The sequence below is a fragment of the Rhinolophus sinicus genome, chromosome 5, assembly GCF_057876585.1.
Source record: "Rhinolophus sinicus isolate RSI-liver-muscle chromosome 5, RSI-T2T, whole genome shotgun sequence".
Lineage (NCBI taxonomy): Eukaryota > Metazoa > Chordata > Mammalia > Chiroptera > Rhinolophidae > Rhinolophus > Rhinolophus sinicus.
In genome coordinates, this window is record NC_142505.1 from 110943514 (window position 1) to 110960146 (window position 16633).

The 16633-nt window shown below is 58.2% G+C and overlaps 1 protein-coding gene across 3 annotated transcripts in view; it reads right to left on the minus strand.

The window, feature by feature from the left end:
• The window catches only part of ELFN1 (extracellular leucine rich repeat and fibronectin type III domain containing 1), a 65923-nt gene that overhangs the window by 8914 nt on the left and 40376 nt on the right, over positions 1 to 16633 (minus strand). Inside the window, exon 3 of one of the 3 annotated variants that reach the window (XM_088798804.1) lies at positions 5017 to 5103. The exons of the other annotated variants lie outside the window; for them this stretch is intronic. The gene's annotated coding sequence lies outside the window, so the exon portion shown is untranslated. The remainder of the gene's footprint in view (positions 1 to 5016; positions 5104 to 16633) is intronic. 3 annotated transcript variants of the gene reach the window in all.

Sequence of the window (16633 nt, forward strand, 5' to 3'; positions counted from 1 at the left end):
CTGCGGCAAGACAAAGGAGAGAGCCAGTCAGGAGGTGGCTGGGCGTCCCCCAGGCCCCAGGGTCAAGTGTGAGCCTGCACACAGCTGAGATGGGCGGCCTCATAAAACCTGAAGCCACACAGCTGGCGAGTGACCAGACGCTTTGCCCTGCCGCCTGAAGGCCCTGTTGTCTGTCCCCAGAGGGCCAGGCCACAGCATTGCGGCCGCCTGCAGGGGGCGCTCTGAGCTCCCTTCAGTGACGCGCAGGACACCAGTCAGGCATCCAGGACTGGTGAGCCCTGGGCTGAGCCGTCCTGTGGCGTGGCCTGGGCACATCGTGCCACTCTGGTCCTCAGTTTCCCCAGGTGGCCAGCTGGATGGTCCCTGTGGCTTCCCTCGTGGGCAAGGGACCTGGAGGCTGCCTCACCCCACGTCGGCGGTCCTGGCAGCAAGGCCTGGAGGGGGGAGCTCTGCCAGGCTCCCCAGGCTCAGATAAGGACCTGACCCTCCCCCTCCCACCTCTGACCCCCTCCCCCCCTCCTGCCTGAACAGTGACTTGACTGTCAGAGTGCCTGGCCCTGGGCCCCTCTGTGACCCCTTGCCTGCACACAAACTGAGGATGGCACTGTGGGGTGCATGCAGGCAGGGGCCAGGCTGCGTTTGGGGAGATGCGGCTGCACCCGCCTGTGGGCTTCTGGTCCTCCAGGGCCCACACCCGGCAGGAGGACCCCTGTCTGCGAGCGTCACTGCTTGGCTGCGTATTTCTCCTGCAGGACAGACGAATGGGTGTGTGTTTGCTTGTTAGTATTTGGATTTACAGTGGCCTCTGTAACCGCTGTGGCCTGGCGGGCGGCCAGCTGGGTGCATTTCACTGATATTGACGTTTGCAACTAGTCTGCACTGAGGCGGCTTAAATTAGGAGAAAGACGTATGATGTGAAATGGATTTTCCCCCTTGGAAACTTCATAAAGAACGGTTTTGATCTGGTGCCCAGGGCAGAGCCTGTTTCTGGTTTAAAGAAAGGGGAGCGATCAGATGGGCTGGGGCTGAGGAGAGGCCGTGGGGGCCTTGGCGGAACCCACCCAGGCGTGGCTGGAGTTGCTGTGTGACAGTCAACACTGGCTCTCTGGGCGCAGTCGGAAACGGCTCTGGGAGCAGGGCGAGTAGGCTTGGGTTTTCTTCCCAAAGGAGGGAGCCTGCTAAATGGAAGCTAGGGTCCGACCCTGCATGGTCTGGCTTGTGACATAAAATCGACAATCCCATGGGGGAGTTCTGGGCTCCTGAGAGAACTCGAGCCCTCCCTCGCCCTGCTGGGCAGTGGGCAGGGAAGGTGGTGCCATCAGTGGGGCTGAAGGGCTGGCTCCTGCCCCAGCCCCCAGAAGGGGTGCAGGGGGGGCCCACCGTCCAGAAAGTGCGGCACCTCAGTAATGCTGATCATAATCACCTCTAATCTCTTGCTCAAAATAACCCAAAGTCAAGCTAAGGAGGATTACAGGCCTAAAGAACCCTTATCACAGGCAGGCCCTGGCAGGAGGGGGACGGGCTCCAGGGCTCCCCAGGCCTCCCCACCCCCACGCCCAGGGCCCCTCCGCGCAGTGGTGGCCGCTGAGCCACTGCTGGGCTGGCCCAGGGCCCGAGCGCTCACGGGCTCCAGGCTGAGTACCTGTGGGCTTGCATGCACATGGGTGCCCACACGTGTGCTGGGGCTGCCTGCGTGCACAAGGGGGGAGTCTATTCAGCACACGTGTGGGCACCCATGTCAGCACATGTGGGTGAACTGGCACCTCTGTGGTCCAGCCAGGCCCTCCTGTGGCCACAACGGGTCCCCCCACCAGTGTGACAGGCTAGGAATCTGTGCTTCTGTCTTGGCACCTTGTGAGTAGCCAGTGGTTCTGGGGACAGTCTCACCTCCACTGTACACCCCCCACCACACACACACACACACACACACACACACACACACACGCTCTGGTGCTTCCTCCATCTGCCTGGCTGGTGTGGGGAGGGGGCCGGGTGGGGTTGTCACACCCTCTGGTGGGGTTCTGCTCTTACCTTGGTGCCTCACACCTGCCCCGCAAGCCAGGCCTGCGACGGGATGTCCTCCCCCAGCCTCCTGGCCTCAGGTGGGGGATCTGCAAGGTGGCTGTGACCCCGCTGGCTGACCCCTGCCCTGCGTGCCAGGCAGTCAGGTCCCCGCCCTCAGGAAGACATGCCTCTGCCCTTTCCATAGCCTCTACCACCTCAGCCTGGGAGGGACCCAGAGTTCTCATTCCACATCTCGCTTTACAGAGGGGAAACTGAGGCCCAGACAGACGACCTTGTCTAAGGTCACACAGTGAGTCACCCCGTCCTCCTGCTGGGTGTGGCTGGGTGGTGGGTCCAGCAGGTGACACATCCCTCCAGGAGGCCCCTCGCTGCAGGGCTGAGCTCCCAGGCCCTCTCAGAATTACCCTGGGATGGGGGGGCAGGATGTGCCCCATGGGGCCAAACACAGGCAGGGCCTCGGGAAACAGCCGCCCAGGGGATGGGCCAGAGCACCTAGAAAGGTTCCGATTGGGTCACAGACTGTCCTTGACAAAGCTCTTTCCTCTCGGGGGTCACACATACCTGTGCCCTGTGCACAGTCAGCCACACATTAAACAGCTGGTTCCCACACACCTGCAGTGCCCAGCCCTGCACCCCACATGCCACCCGACTCAGGATCCTGTCACGGGGAGGCATGGACACTCATCTGCCCCCACAGGTCCCCTGGCCCCACACTTCAGAGAGACCCAGGCTGGGCTACGTCAGGGCACCACCTCCAATGAGCCCACCACTCGAAAGCCCCCTCCCCCACGCCCGCCCATGAAACTGTGATGGCGCCAACCGTCTGTGTGTGTCCAACAGGGCAGCCACTGGTCACATTCAGCTACCAAGCACTAGGAATGCAACGAATGGCTGCTGGACTAGATGTTCTAGAACCTTCCATAAAAATAACACATCGACCTGAACACCCTGCAGCCACTGCCCACCTCCACCCCCTCACTTTACCTTTCTCTCTCAGCCCCTGCAGCACAGCCGCCCTCACCCATGCCCTCTGAGCCTGCGCCTACCAAGGTCACTGGGGACCTGTCCTTCCAGCTCCAAGGGCACACTCCATCTTGCTCAGCCTCGCAGCAGCGTTTGGCCTCGCTGCTCAAACACTTCCTGCTTTGGGTCTCCGAGCCACTGCCCTCTCCTGTCCCAATTTCCCTCATAGTCTGCTGTTCCCTGTGAGACCCTCTTCCTTAGCCCAAACTCTAACTGTCCCTCCCTGGGCATCAGCCAGGACACCGGTCCTCCGCTTTCTCATCTGTGAGGTGGGAGTTAAGGTGCTTCCTCCCTGAGGCATGTGGCTTCTCACTAACACTTGCCTTCTTTTTGCATTTTGTCAGGCCCATAAGAGCTGTCACCGCCCTCTGCAAAGACATAAAATGCCCATGTGGCCACCCGCCCCTTTCAGCGTTGGGCCACACCTGCTGGATTAGAAATGTGTGTTTGATGTCCTCACTTTGCAAACCATGGTCGCCCATGCCCAGGTGGACAGACCTCTCTCTGCATACATGGCCCTGGCCGCCCAGCAGCAGCTCAGAGCTCGTGAGGCAGGCCACACCCTCCAGTACCCTCTGGGCACCAGACTCCAGCCAGCGTCTGCCGCCCCCTCACTCACTGGCTCACAACAGCCCCTCAAGGTCACATGACAATGACCCTACTTCTTAGAGGACAAGCGTGAGGCCCAGCCTGGCTACATCGCAAGGATGCCAATTCTGTTTCTGGCTCTGATAGGAACTAGATGCATGGTCTCCGTTTCCTCATCTTTAAAATGGGGCCATTTCCCTACCTAGCAGGTTGGATCCGGGGCCCAGTCGTAGCTGGTGAGGCAGACGGCATGCCAGAACACACTGCAGGCCCCCCAGCTCCAGCAGCACCCTAAGTGGTTGGATTGGTCTGTGCACATCCAAGGCCAGCCTGTGTGTGGGCACCTCTGGGGCTGTGTACATGTGTCCATATACTCACAAGTGTGCAAATGTGTGTGCTTGTTCAAGCATGTGTCTGTGTGCACACACCTGTGTCTCAGCACATGTCGGTGAGTCACTGGAAATAGCCCTGGGAGAGGGGACATGGCAGGGCCCAGAAAGGGAGCTAGATTCTTGGCTACCACGAGAGTCATGACAAACAAGTCACCTTCAGAGCCATCACGTCGTTAAGTCTCCCCACAGTCCTACAAGGTAGGAGGGACATGGGACAGCCACCATGCTCTCCATGGCCCACATGAGAAGCCCAAGGCCCTGCGAGTGAAGGGACTTGTCACAAAGTCCCTCACAAGTCAGGTGGGACAAACCCACCTGGGCCTCTCACCTGCTGACTCAACAGCTACCTATCAGAAGTCGGCTCCGCACCCACTGATGCTGAGCTGCTGCTAGGTGCTCAGGGAGGGTTAGCACCTGGCCCTTCCCAGGCCTGCAGGGAGGGGCGGCCACTCACTGGGACTCCGTTCCAGGACAGCCCTGCCTCCCAAGGTCCCTGGTATCCACTGCAGTGTCCCTGATGGAACTGGCTGCCATTTAAAGGCACCTGATGGGGAGGACGGAGGGAACGGTTAAGAGGACCCTGCATGTGAAACAAATCTGCCTTTCCTAAAGAAGCACGCCCACCAGGACAGCGGACTCACTTAGACACAAGCACAGGACCAGCGGGCTACCACCCACCCACCTTGCTCTCTGAGGCTGGGCAGTGGGAGAGCCCTGTGAGTTCGTGTCTGAATCCAGGCACTTCCTCCACAGCCATGAGTTTTGCCAGGGACCCGGGATGGTGAGGTCCCCACAGACCAGTGGGGGCCAGAAGTCGTCCCCACGTCCCTCCTCCAGTTCTCGGTCCCTGCCTGTAACACATAAGGGCTGAGCAGGCACCGCCAAGGGTCTCCTGGCTGAGACGTCTGGGGCCTCGTGTCTCCCTGCCCAGGGCCCCCCACACCCCGTGCATGTCCTGACCCCGCATACTTCCCACTGCAGAGAGTACCTCTCGCTCCGAGGACGATGGGGATGGAGCGCGTGAGGCTGGCACCAAGTTCCTTCTGTCACATCAACTCTGCAGCCTGTGTCGCTGCTAATGAAATAAAGAAATATGGTGGTTCCAGGCTTTTAAACTTCTTATGACCGGATTTGCATAATTGTCGCAGCCGTGCTGGGACAGGAACGCATCTGTCTAAAAATACTGCTCCTCTCCTCGATCACAGAGCCCAGACCCAAGGCCAGGGCTTCTGCGGATGGCGTGGGCGCTCTACGTCCACAGGAACATGAGCCTCGGCTGAGGGCCAGGTCGGGAGGTGGGGGCTGGAAAGTTGTAGATAACTTTCCACCGTCCCGGTATTTGGCCAATAGATCATTCTTACTGCCAGCACCTGCCTGGCTCTGCCACAGAGCCCACGGGGCCGTGATGGATATGCTGGGTTCTGGGACCACAAAGCAGACAGCACGACGCAACCTGACCCGGACCAGCCAGAGCAGCCGTGAGGAGGGCCTACCTCCTGAGGGGCCACGCACATCTCAGGCTTTCTGTTCCTAGGCCAGGACTGAGTCTGGGCACTGCTATTCTCTGGCTGTGTGACCTTGGGCAAGTCACTTAACTCGTCTGAGCCTGTTCCTTCTCTACCAGGCTTACAGTGAGGACTATACAATGCTTATCTGAGGCTTCCGGCACGTGGCCTAGTCCAGACACGCCCTGCAGACACCCATTTCCTTCTCCAGCTGCTCCCTGGCGTCCCGTGGGTGCGGGAGGGGTGCACAACTCCAGGCAGCGTGGGTGGACGCAGCAGGCCTGTGGCATGCTCCCTGGTGCCCACATGGGGGGCCCAGTGAGGGCTGTCCCCAGGTCCTCACCCTCTAGGACCTGCCGTCTCCTTCCTGTTCTCTCCCTAGTTACCCAAGGAGGCTGGCGCAGGCTCCCAGCTCTGCTGGCTCAGCAGGATTCTTGGGACTCGGCCATAGAGTCGGGCCTGGCCAGCCCCCAACCTCCGCTGGCCCTGGGAGGCATTAGGCATAGGAACCATGGCCTGCACCTTTCCCCCCACCCCATAGGAAGTGGAGGTCGCAGGGCGTGGAAGGACAGGGCTTGGGACGGGCACTAAGAGCCTGACACACCTGCCAGTGACCACGGGCATTCCACGGCCTCGGGGCCTCCCCCTGTCTACCCAGAGGCTGCCATGAGCAGGACGTGTGCACACAGAGGAGACCTCTCATTTCCTCCAGAACCCCACACACGAGTGCCTCCTGTCTGCAGAGCACCTTCTCCATTGTCAGGAAGTCAGGTACCTGTGTTACCCCAGTTAGATGATGGGGAAACAGAGGCCCAGAGAGGGAAAGGGTTTTGCACAGGAGAAAGTCAGTGTTTGCCCCACCTGGGTCCATGGAGCACAGTGTTATGGTCCATCAGGCAGCTCCGGCCCCACCCCCGAACCCAGAGGGGCCCCGAGCTGCAGCCCAGAGGTGTGCACCCCCAGTGCTGGCCTGATCCAGCCAAGGCCACGGGCAGGGCTGGGGGCTGGAGTCCTGCATGCATCCGGGGATGACGCGGGCTGGCGCTAGCCCTCCTCCCTCCTCCCTCCAGGCCCAAAGCTCCAGGCTGAGGAGTTAATTAGGAACCCAAACACTTAATGGTCTGTTATGCTTCCACTGGGCATCTTCTTAAATTAAAAAACATGAAGTACAGCATCGTTGGAGGGAGAAATCACTTTGCAATGGTTTCCTGCTCCAGCGCTGAGAGGGACGTGGGGGAAAGGGTGGCTGGCTGGCCTCCAGGGACCAGGGACGACGCAGGACACTCTCCAGGATCACCAGTCCACCTGCCATTGCGAAGAGTGTCATCAAAGCCAGGTAAGGGTCTAGGTGACCCAAACACACCTGGCATTGTTCCCCATCACACCCTCACAACCCTGGCAGCTGGGAAGTTCTATCTTTAGTGTGACCTGAATCTCTCCAGTTGTTTGGAGGGATGGCTGATTTGAGACTCGAGGCAGATGGGCTTGTTTGGCTCTTCCTAGTAGAACCCTGACCTCCAAGAGCCTCCACCTCCAGGAAGCCCCTTCCGACCCCCCCTTCATAGCCATGATGCTGGCCTGGCGCCAGGACAGGACCTGGTCCTTGGACCCTGGAGGGCCCTCTGGGGACACCGGGACGCAGCTCCCTCCCCCGTCCCCCACTCCCCGGGTCCACTCACGCAGACGCAGTGACCGCTGCCAACCCCAGCACCCGGTCAGGCCTTTGCAAGCGCAGCTCCTGCCTCACGTCACCGTCGCTGTGACCATTTAATCAGCATACTTTCCGGCCGTATTAATTGTACTAAAGAGTTTGGGCATGGTTTTCAAGCGGAGGTGATAAATTAGCAATTAGCCCTCAAACATGACATTAATAAGGGAAATAAAATAGCAGGCAAAGTCCAGTCTGAGAAGCATGAGGGACGCCCCGGGGCTGGACAAGGTCGGGACTCATCCACCACACCCGGGCCGCACAGTGGGGTGTGCCTGGGGGGCCACCACGCAGGGGAGAATGAGCCACTGGGGGGGGGGGTGCTCCAACACAAGGCGGAAGACAGCCCAGCACGGTCCCCTAGGCAACCAGGTGTTTCCATGTCAGATACAGGGCTCTCTCCTGTGTGTTCTGGAGAGTTCTGTCACGACCCTGGGAATCCCTTCCTGCCACCCCGGGTTCTCTCGACTTCTGGAATGTTTGCTATTGCCATAGAGAAAATGCAAGACAGCAGTCAAACCCCAGGAGGCCCCTCTGTCACCAACCCCCCCACACACCAAGTGATCCCCCAGGACACCTGTCGGGAGGTGGCTGCCCAGGACACTGGTGTCCCAAGGGCAAAGGAGCCTTGTCTGGGCCCCTCCGAGCTGTGAGAACCAAAACCTGTCCTGCCTGAGCTGGCCGACTGTGGCCTCGAGCTGGCCTCTCAGAAAGGGGGCTCCTGGAGGAAGCCGGCCCTTCAGCCAGGCCTGGGCCCAAGACTCTTGCTACTGTGGGTGTCATCTAACCAATGCATCCCCTGCCACCCCCACCCCCACAGCTCCCACTGCTGTGCAGCTTGGCGGACCCAGCCTCCTAACACAAGATTCTATCCGCCTCTATCCGCTGGCGTTTTAAGGTTTGAATTCTGACATTTAACCCTCAATCAGCCTGGAAAGTATTTCACTGGTGTAAAGAAGGATCCAGATTGATTTCAGCCCCCGACAGGCAGCACCCTGCCCTGACACCATATACTGAATAATCTGGTCCCTCACATTCGCGTGGGATGCTCTAGCCCCACCCACAGGGCACGTCGGGTCACGCCTGGCCCCTCCTTCCCCTGCAGCCCCACAGGGCTCCCCACTGCCCTCAAGAGAGTCCACATCTTCAAAGGCCAGCCAGACCTTGGTGACAGTCCCTGCCTGTCCCCCACCTTGCCTAGGAGGTGATGGTCAACCTGCATTTCTTGCATTTTCTCTAAGATACTGCTCCTCCCACCTGGAACACCCCCCACCACCATCCCAACCCCCCGATCAGGCTGCTGTCCTGTCCCTGGATGGCAAAGGCAGCTCCCGGCCTCTCCCTCAGTCAGAGTACAGACGGACAGCTCCTGGCAAGCGGGGCCGGAGCCCGCACGTCCTGTCCAGGCACGGAAAGGAAATGGATGTGACTGAACTCATGGAAGGTCTCCATCCACAGACGCCTATACAGGGGGGTGACCCCAGGTCATGGTGTTCCTGGGACAGTCTCCAGTTACGCTCGGTGTCCCAGGATAATTTCTAATAGACCCCCTTTCACTCGCACGCTCCTTGTTGGGCCGATAACTTGTTGCATGGTCACCGAGGGATGCCTCTGTGTGGGACTATTGTGTCCCACTGAAAACCCCTCCCCTCTCTCCTGCCACCAAATCAGCACTGTTTAAATCCTTGGAACTGTAATATGCTTCCTCTAGTAGGAAAGACATCCACTGTCATCCCTCTTTCGTCGGCATGTTCCTTCCGATGAGTCCTTAGAATGACTTCATCCAGCTCTTGGAAACGCACGGCCGAGGTGTGACAGGGCTGCGTCACTCCTGTAAATTAACTTCGGAAGAAGCTTCAGGTTCATAATATTCCAACACAGCCCACTCCTGTGTTCTTCTATGTCTCTTGGGAAAACTTACAGAGTTCTTCATAATGAGCCTATATTTTTCTTGTAAATTTATTCCTGGGAATTCTGTGAGGTATTTTTTGTTGCCCTTGTGAGTGGAGACTGTTTATTTCATTATGTTTTCCAACTGGTTGTTGCTGGTACAGATGAAAATTATTGATCTTTATGTTTGTTTTATATCCAACCCAGGACCTTCACTGAGGTCTCATATTAAACTATTTTTTCAGTTGGTTCTCGAGTTTCTAAGGTCTCATATCATATCCCTGGCAAATAACTACAATTTTTCCCTGTAAACATTTCCATTTAATTCTGTTTCATGTCTTATTGCTATGTCCAGAATTTCTGGACAGTGATAAAGGGCACTGTTGGGTTTTTTTAATATAAAAGTTTTTGAATAGGAATCATTAAAAATCTCATCATTGAGAATGGCGCTGGCTGCTGAATTGAGACACAGATTCTTCACTGTGATACAGTATTTTGTCAGTTCTATTTTTAGCAGTTAGTTTAATACCAGAAACTGGCATTGGATTTTATCACACACCTTTTGTCATTTATGACCATGGCATTGTCTGACCTGTCAATACTACGTATTATGTTAATAGATTTCTCTAATATTAAGCCACCTTTGAATTCTCCCTATAAATCCTACATAATCGTGGCAGATTATCTCTCTAATATTTGTGGAATTGGATTTGCTTGTGTCTTATTGAGGATTTTTGATCCCGCATTCCTGGGCAAGATTTGCGTGAGGTTTCATTTCCTGAGCTGTCTTTGCAGAGTTTGGGGGCTGGGGCCATTCTCACTTCCTCAGGGTCAAGAAATGCTTTGGTGGAGGTCTCCTGGCTGCACGAGCTCAGGCCCCCAAGGCCATGTGCTCTGGATGCCATGCAGGAAATGCCAGGGACCCCCCTGTAAGTGAGCGGCCGTTTATCAGGTGAAATGTGCCTGCTTCAGCTCCTGTGCATCGCAGATTTCCATGATTCAGGGGCAGCTCAGAGTAGGCATCTCTGCCAGGGAAACTTGCCACAGCTCAGAGGGTACCTCACGTGGCGAGTCCTGGCCCTGGTGGGGTGGGTGATGCAGGTAGGCTGGCCCCAGGGTGGGGCTGCTCAGGGCCTTAGAGGGAGACCCCAGCTCCCTCGGTGAGGTCGGGATAGTGAGAGCACCCCTGGGGCCACCTCGCAGGGCCTTCCGCTCTAGGTTCCAAGCCATCCACGAGTGGACAGATGGACATCACAGTGGGGTAATCATGGGGGACACAGAGGAAACAAAATGAGTAAAAGCACAGACCCTCTCAGAACGACCATCCGGAGGAGAAAAACAGGACTCACACGAAAGTGATGAGGCTTCCGGCAGTGGCCGCTGCAGCAGACAGTGTTTCCAAAAGATGGCCGCGACTTCACCTTCCACTGCTCACGTGCGATGGGACCCTCAGCCTCCTCCACCAAGACACGGGTCTGTCCCTGTGCCCCTTGAATCTGGGCATCCCTGGGCCACTTTGGCCGGCAGCACTGGCAAAGAGAAGCTGTGTGCCCCTGGGCACAGCCCTGTTCAGCCTGGCCGCCCACTTCCTGTTTTGGAAGCAGCAGCCACCTAAGAAAGGCAACATCACCTGCTGGGGAAGCCAGACCATCTTCCCTGTAGGTTCACCAAGGGGTTTGCATAAGAAAACGCACGCACCACGGAGCTCTGTGGTGTTCCCTGCAGCACCTATGCTGTGAGGGGCTGTTGTAAGGATCCCGGGGCAGGCGGCGAGGGGAGGGTCTGAAGCGCGGCCCGCCTGGGGAGCCTGAGAGTTGGGGTGACGTCTTTCCTGGGGGACACACACTGTGCCCAGGCTGAGCAGGGCCCAGTGCCACCCACAGCGGCCCCCCTGCTCCCCGGGCCAGCTCTGTAAGCCCTCATCTCTCAGAGTCTATACAAAATCAAGCTAATAGCACAGCAAACATTAATTATAGCTGAAAGGCCAAAACGGGATTGATCTGGAAGAGGCTGGTCTCCTGTTAGTCACCGAGACACTTCGGGAGAGGACAGGCAGGGGCCAGTGTGGTGGCTGGGGGGCGGCACGGAGCCAGTGGGGTGGGGTCTCCCAGTCTCACCCCTGCTCAGTGAGCCTGTCCCCCAGCATGAGGCTGGGGCGGCAGAAACTGGAGGCCCCTGGGGTCTGGGTCCCATCCCGTCTCTCACTAGCCACTTGGCCCCAATAGGGAGCGTGCAAAGGGTGGGGCTTCCTCCTGATGCCAGGTGGGGCAGACTTGGCCAGGCCCCTGGGCTCTCATGCCCCAGGAATGGAGAATGCGCTCCAGTCAGCCCGATGGAATCAGGGAAGGGACTGGGGTGGGCGAGCTGAATGGGGGCATGAACTGAAGCCCCTGTCAGGCCTGGGAAGCCAGTCTGTGGCAGCCAGGACCTTCTGAGGGGGCCCGAGGCCACTGCTGAATGTCCCCAGGCCGTTAGCCCCTCTCCCTGCCCCTTGCATGGAAAAATGGAAGAGCAAAGGGAGGACTCAGCCTGGTCACTTGGCCCTTGGAAAGTCTGAGACTAAGGAGATACCCCCACCAGAATACAAGTCCTCGCCCCCATCATTCCCAGCTCCCCTGGGAGGGAGACGCTAGCTGGCAGCCCTGGGGACCCATACCTCCATCTGAGCCCTGACACCTGTGACTGCAGCCCCCTCCTACGGCGATCCGTCCACTGACTCAGTCACTCAGATTTACTGTCTACGCTACAAGAAGAGGACACGGCCGCTGTCCCCATGGGTCAGAGAGGCTGGAAGAGAACGTGAACTGCCGGATGACCCTGGACCTCGATTCCGTCACTGGCTGCTGTGCCTCCTGGGTCTCGTCTGTAAAATGACACCAGTGACTAAGTAAATGACTCGTGGAAAGAACCAACTATAGATCCTGGCTCAACAAACGTGTGGCGCGCACAGAGGAGCACGAGACGTGTTGTGAGGATGAGCAGACACTGCCCGTGGGGAGGAGGGTGCCCTGGAGAGGGCATCGCAGCGGGTCCCAGGGCCTGTCGCTGCTCACAGGTGGCCTGTCCCTCGTGGGTGGGACACACTGTCCCCTTAACATCACCCCTTCCACAGACCATCTCCTGGTCTGCGTTCAGGAGAGAGTAAGAGAAAAGGGCCACGGGGAACCCTCCTGGGCTACAAGATCCCCTTGGATGCTGGGGCCCCCTCTGCAGCAGTCTCTCCACCCCAAATTGCCGAGATCAGGGGTCCTGGAGCGCCCTGAGCAGCCTGCCTGTGGGAGGTGACCAGGAGCTGCTCTGAGAAAGGGGCTTCCACGTGGTCCCCGCCACTGTTCTAAGCACAACCTCTCTCCTGGCCTCCCAAGGGCCACGGGCAGTCAGAGTGGAAGGGAAGTCACCCAGCCGGGGCTGTGAGCCCTCTGCTCGACACAGGCACCGCCCAAAGGCCACTGGTGCCCTTGGGTCCCCATCCCAGGGCCATGGCAAGACAGCTTCCACGGGGGCCAGCATTTTGCCGCCTGAGACGTACTGGGAGGAAGTGTGAGTGTGACTGCGTGTGAGTGTGTGACTGTGTGTGTGTCCCTAGGTGTGGGAGGGGCCCCAGACTTTGCTCCTCGGCCACGGGTCTACCCTTGCCCTCCCCACTCTGCACTGCACACGCGCATCGCACACACGAGTATCTGGTTATCACTTCATGGCAGGCAGGAGTCGGACGACGGAGCAGCTGGAGGACGTTCAATTTTCAGTGGAAGTGACAGCACTGGAAGCCGCCTACGTGGGTCTGAGGACGCGCGCCTCTCGTGATCCATCTTTCCTCACCCACTGAGTCAATTAAACAGGAGGCATCCTGCGTGTGGCTGCCCGCACTGCCCACCGCCTCTCTGGGTCTCGGTCCATCTGTCCGTCTGTCATCTGAGACCACACCCTGTCTGCAGGCCACATGGGCCATCACGTGCCACTGGCTGGGCAGGCGCTGCTTCCCTCCTGGCTCTTCTCTCCTCACACGCCCTCCCCCAGTGTGGGGCCCCCAGGCTGCTGTGGCATCAGCAGCCTCCCTCCCTGGGCTCAATCTCACTGCACACAGTGCTCGGGCCCTGAGGCCCAGCGGGTTTGGGGGCCGTAGGGGCACCTGCGCCCCCAACCCTGGAGGGCTCCTAAAGGAGTCTAACACTTGGGACGGGGCCTCCAGTCAGTGCTGGGGCCATTACTTGTGCTCAGGTGGGGGCACCTGGCGGTGGGGTGACAGGATCACAGAGGGGGACACAGCGTGTCACTCCCAGGGCCGGGGCGCCCACAGGCGAGGTGGGGGAGTCTGTGGGCTGTGTCCCCACCCGGCCTTCACTGTGAGCAGCAGTAACGGACTCTGAGAGCCTCAAGAACCAGGAAAGGCACTGGAGGTCGGGACCAGGATCCGTGCCCCTCCCGCTGGAATAACGGGTCGCAGCACCTCCATGAATTATGTGGGGCGAAGGCCAGGAAAGGACAACAGAGAAGCATGGCTCCATGTCACCCAAGGAAGAGGCAAGATCAGGTTCCAACAGGTAAACGTGGTCCCTGAAAGGTAACTTAGGCTGTCTCCATAGAGATACAGCAGGGAGAATAGAGGAGGTGATCTAGCCCTGTCCAGCACCTCTCAGCTCACGTCCAGACGGTTTGGGTCCACACCCCCAGGGAGACAACGAAAGCGCACACTCATCCAGCACCGACCATGCAGCAGGCACTGCTCTAAGAGCTTTACATTTGTTAACGTTATTAACTTACAACCCTGTGAAGACGGTACTGTTACTCTCCCCTGTACAGACAAGCACAGAGACATTAATAACTGGCCTGCTGAAGCAGCAGCGAAGCCCTGGAGTTTGACCCCACAGCCCCTGTGCGTAACCAGACACCAGGCCAACAGGTCGCTGTGGGCGTGTTGGAAGGTGGGGAAGGGACGCCAACGGAGAATGGACACAAAGCCAGGTTGTCTGAGAAAAGGCAGGAGACGGCATGTCTGGTGAGGGGAAGGGCCTAGGGTTCCCACATCCCTGCAGAGCATAACACAGCAGGCTCCCCCAGGCCTGTGGTGGACTCACGTGTGACCGCATCCACCTTCCCGGAGAACCCAGCACAGCCTCACTGGGCCATGCGTGCCCCTGGAGAAGCTGTGAGAAGTGTCCCAGCACACACATGCTGGACCTGAGAAGTGCCCCGAGAGAACGGCCACAGCACCATGGGGCACGCGCCCTGGGGGCACCAACAGTGGAAGAATGTGAACGCTTAGCAACACGGCGCCCGATGCCAGCACCAGCCTCCACGGCCCACGTACCAGCCTCCACAGCCCACGGGTCTGCCATGACCTGAAGCTTGAGGAATGCAGACTGTGGGTTCTACACAGTCCCACAGAGAGCAAGGGTGTGACCCAGGTGCCAGAATAACCACCACAAACTAGCAAAGGGCTCACCTGGGGGGCAAGAAGTCTGGAGCTGGGTGGGGGTGCTTAATGCCACTGAGCCACACGCTCAGAATGGGTGCAATGCTGAGCTTCACGCTGCGTGCCCTTTACCGCAATTACCAATTTAGAAAGAAAGACAGGGAGGATCAGAGAGGGGCACGTGGGAGGCTTTGGCGGGAGGTGTGGGGGCCTTGAACGCAGGCCTCTTATCCCTTCCGAGCCTGCCTGTCACGGGGAGTGCATGGGGTTAGCTTTAAGCTGGAAGGGACAGTATCAGGTATTCATGGGACTATTCTCATAACTTTGGCTGTATTGAATATTTTATAATTAGTGAAATATTTATTATAGGTTTCTTAAATATTTGACACACCTTAAATATTTTATAATAAGTTTTAAAATGTTTTGAAAAGGAATGGACATCTGTGTAAGGCTGAGCTCCCCGTCTCTGGTGGTGTGCAAGGAGAGGCAGGGTGTCAGAGAGGGTACTCTCCCTGGCGGGTGGACAAAAGCAGTGGTTCCTAAACCAGGAAACCCGTCAGAATCACTCAGGAGCTTTACAAATTGGACTTCCAGGGCCCAGCTCTCGCCTGGCTCACCAGGTCTCGGCAGGGCCCCGTCGTGCTTTGTGCTGTTCTCTCTGGCCCCGAGGACCAGGCTCAGGCTACTCGGGCCCCTGGCCAGCTCGGCTGATCCCAGGGCTGGGGACAAAAGGCTGCGGGTTTCACAGCCACTGAGTAAAGGATGAAAGGTACCAGCCCCAGAACTTGACGCCTGGGGCTGTGGGTCAAGGAGCTTTGACAGTGATTCAGGGAGTGAACGAAAGCCTCCCACTGCACAGAGGGAACACTGAAGGCAGAGAGGGGAGGAAGGGTCTCAGGGTCTCAGGGTCACAGGCCAGGACGGAGGGAGGACTAGCATCCAAGCCTTCTCGTCTCCTTCCCACGGTGGCTTCCCTGTGCCCTGGGGACCGACAGTGTCTGGGCGCACCCCTCCCTGGGATGGCCCCCTTTGACCTCGAGCCTCTCCTGGCTTCGCCTGCACACTGAGGAAGCATTAGACCTTTGACGACTGACCGTGGCGGACTCGGCGTGGGCATAACCGGGCTCCTGCAAATGGTTCCCAGGAGGGCTCAGTCCTCCTCTCACAAGCCAATGGCTCTGACACCCTAGCCTTTCAGCATCCCGAAGACAAAGACCTTAAAGCACCTAGTACGTGCCAGGCACCATGCCAGGGCATGGCAGGGACAAATGGGGGACAATACGGCAAGGTGCCTGAGGAATCACATCAAGAGAACCTGCCAACTCTGGCCTCTGCCCACCAGGCCCAGAGAAGGGAAGGAATTCTCCCTGGGTCACACAGCAAAGTTGCAGCAGAACTGGACGAGAGCCTGACTTCCCTGAGCCCTCTCCAGGGGGCTCCCCGCTGCTCCCCAAGGACCCCATGGGGAGGCCAGGAGGAGGCTGGTGATCACTCTGCAGCTGGTTCCCACGCAACGTGGGAGCAGAGGGGCTCCCCCCACAGCGCTGGAGCAGAGGGGCTGAGAGCTTGTCTGCAGACAGGCTGTCACTTGCCAGATGGGGGCCTTGGGCACATCACTCCGTCTCTGTGTGTCGCTGCTTCCACCTTGGAAAGCCAGCAGGTACCCAAGGGCTGAGAGAACCAGTCGTAACAATGCCAGCTCACTGCTATCAAGTGTTTGATCCGACAAGTGCTGACACACATATCTAATGCCATTAAACGCAGTGAATGGGGAGCAGCACCATGGAGTACGTAATCGTGTCATGGCTCCCATTTACAGATGAAGAAACTGAGTGCTGCGAGCAAGTGGCGAGGCTGGGACTTGGGCCCCGGCACAGGGGCCCCAGTATGAAGGAGGGAATCAGAGAGGGTCCAGCCCCGGGAGGGAGAGGTGGTCTCCAGGGCTGGGGACATGGGTGTGTCCAGTTGGTAAAAGTTTATTGAGCTAAAGATACCTATGATGGTGCACACTTTTCTGTCTGTTACACTCTGATAAAAGGTGAGAGAGAGAGAGAGAGAGAGAGGAGGTCAGGTCAGCGTAATCTGCTGG